Raw genomic sequence first — 5,577 nt, 5'->3', positions numbered from 1 at the left:
CAATCACTTGTTACCGCTACTTTCAGTGCTTGCAGTTATTACCTTGCTGAAATCCGTTTATCAGAGCCTTCTGCTCCTCGTTGGGTTCGACACTCTTACTTATCGAAAGGACTACGATTGATCCCCTATACTTGTGGATCATCACCCACCGTGGGGCATGCGTCTAGGCGACTTCCGGAAAGTTTGCGTTTTTTCCTCTTCACCATGTCTTCCGGCGGTGATTTGTGCATTGGCCACGAGATCATGTTCGACACACTTGTCTTCATCGCCGACGATTCGGCATGGCTCCAGGAGGCGCCTCTCCGCGTCGAGGCGCTTCCAGTATGCGGGGCGATGTTCTTTCGCGCTAGTACCTGCGGAGTCCTTCTTCGCCAACCGTCGACTCCGTCGTCGACTGTGCTCCCCATCACACGTCGCAACAAGCGATCTGGTCGCTCACGGCTCTAGCGCTAGGTGCGTCACGCACTCGCGCGCCAAGTGTCTTCGCCCCAGGTGGCAGGAATTGAACCTGCTACACCTCCGTGTGCTGCATCTCACTCGATGTCAGATTCGTCTGGCCCTCCTTCCGAGTGTGAGAACCGCAGCCCTGCGGCGGAGGTTTTCATGGCCGGCTCACACGAGAGCGTGCCAAGGAACAATCGGGACAAGCAGGAAAACGGAGAGACTTCGGGTGCGCGTCATCATCGACGCCCCCAACATCCGGTCGGTGTTCTCATCAGATTGACAACATCGAGGTATTCCGCACGCCTATCCTAACTTGGCTGCAGCCGCAAGGATTACACACTCCATCCAACCGTCAAATTCATCAGCAGGCAGAGGAGTGCAACAGATCCGCGCCCTGTTGCAGGCGGCACAACATCAGAATTCCGCTGTCTCTTAGTCTCACAACACACTGCACATCAATTCCGTCTGAGCGGACCCAGTTCGATCGGTTTACAACCTAGGTTCTCCTCAGCGTCGCAGAGGAGGAGATCACCGAGAAGATCGGTACAGAGACCAGGTGCGGAATCCGCTTCCCTCCCGGTTCAATCTTGAAGATTGCCATTGCTCGCGCTCTCCTCCGCGGAGTGGTTCTTATGCGCCCCAGCGCAACGCCGAAAGGCGATCGGTGGGCGATGACCGTGACCACACGCGTGATGTAAGGGACTATCTCACTCAGAAGAGAGTTGATAGAGGCCGAGCCCATCATGATGGATACGACGGTTATCGTCCGAGTGGAAGTGGCTCTATCATCTCTGGGCCCGAGTGTTTCAGTCGAGCAATCCGCTCCACTGATATTCCCCCCAACTTCAGGTTGGCGTCCGGAATAACAAGTTCACTGGAGAGTCCAAGCCAGAGACGTGGCTAGATGATTACCGAGTGGAGGTTCAGATCGGCGGCGGCAATGACAATGTCACAATGAAGCACTTGCCCCTGATGCTGGATGGTTCAGCCCGTGCTTGGCTGAATCAACTAGCTCCATCAAGCATATGCTGTTGGGAAGATTTGGTCGAGTGTTCATCAAGACCTTCGAGGGCACCTGCAAGTGCCCCGCTGGTCTCTCAGAGCTACAACATTGTATACAGAAGTCGAGTGAGTCTTTGCGCGATTATATCCAGCGCCGGACCACTCTTCACCACACTATGCAGAATGTCACCGAGCATCAAGCAGTCTGCGCTTTCAAGGCAGGCGTCAGGTACCGCGAGTTGTACTTGAAGTTCGGTCGGACAGGAGATATGTCTATGAGCAAGATGATGGAGATAGCAACCCGCTATGCTAATGGAGAAGAAGAAGACCGCCTCCGCGGCGGCAAAGGCAAATCAGTCGACGTAGATGCCAACCGAAAGCAGAAGTAGAAGGTAAAATGCACTCCTCCGGCAGAAGCAGCCGCTCTGGGAGCGGGAAAGTTCAAGGAAAAGGGCAAGAGAAAATTCCCCCAAAGAAATTCAAGAAGCAGTCGGGACCAGATGTCCTAGATCAGCCGTGTGCAATTCACACGAAGATAGATGAAGAAGGCAACACCATCGTGCCTAAACATACCACTCGGTAATGCAGACTTTTAATCCAGAGATTTGGAGAAGATCACTCGAGTGAGAAAGACCAAGATAAAGAGGACGAAGAACAAGAAGACCACTTCCCAAAGGTCCATGCCACTCTGATTATCTTCGTTGATGTCGAAAGCAAGAGTCGACTGAAAGTGGTCAACCGAGAGGTCAACATGGCAGCTCCTTCCACCCTGAAATATCTCAAGTGGTCGCAGACTGCTATCACCTTCAACCAATCGGATCACCCGATAGATGTTGCCATTCCGGGACGTCAGGATCTTGTTGTCGACCCGGTGGTAGAAGGAGTTCGACTCCGCAAGGTGTTGATGGATGGAGGGAGCGGCTTGAACATCATCTGTGCCGACACTCTCAAAGGGATGGGCATTCCGATGTCCAAGCTCAGCGACATCATTATGCAGTTTCGCGAAGTGATCCCAGGGAAGAAGGCTGTTTCACTCGGTCAGATCGCTTTGGATGTCGTCTTCGGCTCCGACAAGAACTTCCGCAAGGAGAAGCTCATGTTCGAGGTGGTGGACTTCCAGAGTGCCTACCACGCCATACTTGGGCGACCAACGTATGTACATTTCATGGCCCAACCATGTTACGTTTATTTGAAGATGAAGATGCCAGGACCGAAGGGGGTCATCACTAATACTGGCGATCGGCAGGAAGCAGAAGAATGTTTGCAACAGGGCTCCAAGATCACCAACCAACAGATGGTAATGGCAGAGCTCGATGAGTACTGGTAGACAACAGATCCCGCCTAACTGATGCGCGCGAAGAAGCCAGCTTCCGAGTCGACATTCCAGTCGGCACGCGAAATCAAGAAGGTCAACATCCACCCGACGAATCCCACAACTGCCCCGACCAACATCTCAACAACCCTTGACCCTAAATAGGAAGCCGAGCTCATCCAGCTCCTCCGTGAGAACTGGGACATCTTTGCATGGAAGCCCGCTGGCATGCCTGGTGTACCCAGGGAACTGGCTGAGCACCATCTCAGGGTCGACCCCAAAGCTCGACTTGTCAAGGAACATCTGCGTCGGTCCGCCATGCAGAAAAGGAAACCAATCGGCGAGGAGGTGGCTAAGATCCTAGAGGCCAAGTTCATTCGCAAGGTTTACCAGTCCGAATGGCTCGCGAATGTTGTCATGGTAACCAAGAAGGACAAGTCACTCCAAATTTGCATCGACTTCAAGCATATCAATTGGGTCTGCCCGAAAGACCACTTCCCACTCCCCCGCATAGATCAGATCGTCGACTCGACTGCGGGATGTGAGCGATTGTCTTTTTTAGATGCTTACTCTTGGCACCACCAGATCCGTCTGTATGGCCCAAATGAAATAAAAACAGCCTTCATCACCCCTTTCGGGTGCTTATGCTACATCACTATGCCATTCGGTCTAAAAATGCAGGAGCCACTTTTATGCGCATGATTCAGAAATGCCTCCTCGACCATATCAGTTGGAACGTGGAGGCATACATGGATGATATCATAGTAAAGTCACGCAAGGGTTCCGACCTGCTGACTGACTTGGCTGAAACGTTCGCTAACCTTTGAAGGTACGATATCAAGCTCAACCCAGCCAAGTGAACATTCGGAGTCCCCAGCGGCAAGTTACTCGGTTTTCTCGTTTCCTAATGAGGAATCGATGTTAACCCCGAAAAGATCGGGGCAATCGTCCGAATGAAAAGCCCTGTGCGCGTGCACGACGTCCAGAAGCTTACAGGATGTTTGGCAGCATTAAGCAGATTCATATCTCGACTCAGTGTAACACCCTGATTTTTCAACCCTTTTCTTTTTAAAATATTTTTGAGGATCACATGCAATTTGGTGGATTTTCAAATTCTCAAAGCTAGTTGGATTATGAAATCTCTGATTTCTTGTCTCAAACAACCCAATACCATTTGCTTCTTACTAAAACATTTTTGAGATTCATTTGCAATATTTTTATCCCATCAAATAATTCTCTTTTTCTATTTTGGGAATTATGCCATCACTATGGGTTATGAAGCAACCTATAGCTTGGATGAGCTTTAAGACCAAAAACTTTCGCAACAACTTCTCAATACCATATGACTTCAAAATATTCAAAAATATTTATTTGTCCAATGGAGAATTATGGCCAGAATAATTATTTATTATCTGACCAGAATTATTCTGACAGCCCGATGCCGACGTTCCAGAAGATTCCCCTGTTATTTCCGTTTCAGTCGTGTGATATTTTGTTTGTTGCATTCATCTTGCGCATCATGGCATCATGCATGGCATCATGTCAACCGTGTTTTGTCGGTGTTGCTTGTTGCCGTGTTGTTGGGTGTTAGTGGCTTGTGAGTGGCGTTGTTTTGTTGGAGTGTTGAGAGAGGGTGCGTGAGAGCCACCGCTAAACCCTGTTGCACCGTGGACCTAAACCTTCTCTCCCCTCCTCTCTTCTCTTTTATTTGTTTTGGGGTTGTGTAAAAGTTTCCATTTTAACCCCTTCTAAAAAAATCGTCTTCTTTTAAAAACTCCTTTTGTTAAAAGGTGGAGGAAATCCCTTGGGTTTTCTTCATATTCTCCTTTTGTTTTATCTTTAAACAGTCTCATTTTCTTGTCTCTTTTAAAGGAGTTTTATTTTATTCTTTAAATAAAGGGGTTTGATTTTATTCTTTTGTTAGAAGGGTTTTAATTTTGATTCTTCAAAAGTATTTTATTTAAAAAAAAATGCCCAATCTATTTTTTTATAAAGCTGGGGTATATTTTTTTCAAAGGAGCCAAAAGTATTTCCCTGTTTTGTTTAATCGTTTTATTTTTTTATTTTTTGTGTGTGTTTCTCTGATTTTTAAAAAAGGGAAAAACCCCAAGAAGAGAGAGGGAAGGAGGAAGCCGGCCCAGGCCCAGCCAGCCCCCCAACCCTAGCGCACGCAACCCAACCCCCCTCGTCCCTCGTGGTTCTCCCTCGCGCTGTCGTCTCCTTCCCCTCGCACAACCTCCTTTCTCTCCCTTGCCCTCCCCGCGGGCCGCCATGGCCGAGCAGCCCCGCACCTGCTCGCCCCGCCGCTAGTAGTTGGTCGCCTCCCCGCGTTGCGCCGCCCCCTAGGTCGCCGGTACCCGACCTCGGCATGGCCGTCGCGCCGCCTCGCTACAGGTCCCGTGCGCCCCGCCATGCCGCCCGCGCCGGTGCCGCGCTGCTCCCCGCGCCGCCCGCTGTGGCACCTCCCTCGGCCTCGCCGCCATGGCCTCACCCTCGCCCCCGACCTCCTCCGCCTCCCTGCTCGACGGCCTCGCTGCGCCCTGCCCTGCTCCAGGAGCTGTGCCGCCGTTCTTCCCCGCCGAGCTCGCCTCCCGTGCTAGGGGCCTGCGGCCTCGTCCCTCCCGAGCATGCTTGCTGCCGTGTCGCCTTGGCTAGACCCCATGCCGACCTGCCGCTGTGCCGGTTGCCTTACTTGTGCTGCCATGCGGTCGCCCAAGATGCGACCCTGTCCTCAATTTGGCACGAAGGCCTCGTCAGGGATAGAAGCGCATCTCGTCGTGTCACAGGAATGGATATCGTTAGAAGTACATGTACTGAAA

The sequence above is a fragment of the Hordeum vulgare genome, chromosome 4H, assembly GCF_904849725.1.
Source record: "Hordeum vulgare subsp. vulgare chromosome 4H, MorexV3_pseudomolecules_assembly, whole genome shotgun sequence".
Taxonomy (NCBI): domain Eukaryota; kingdom Viridiplantae; phylum Streptophyta; class Magnoliopsida; order Poales; family Poaceae; genus Hordeum; species Hordeum vulgare.
Note: the sequence above shows the minus strand (reverse complement) of the source record.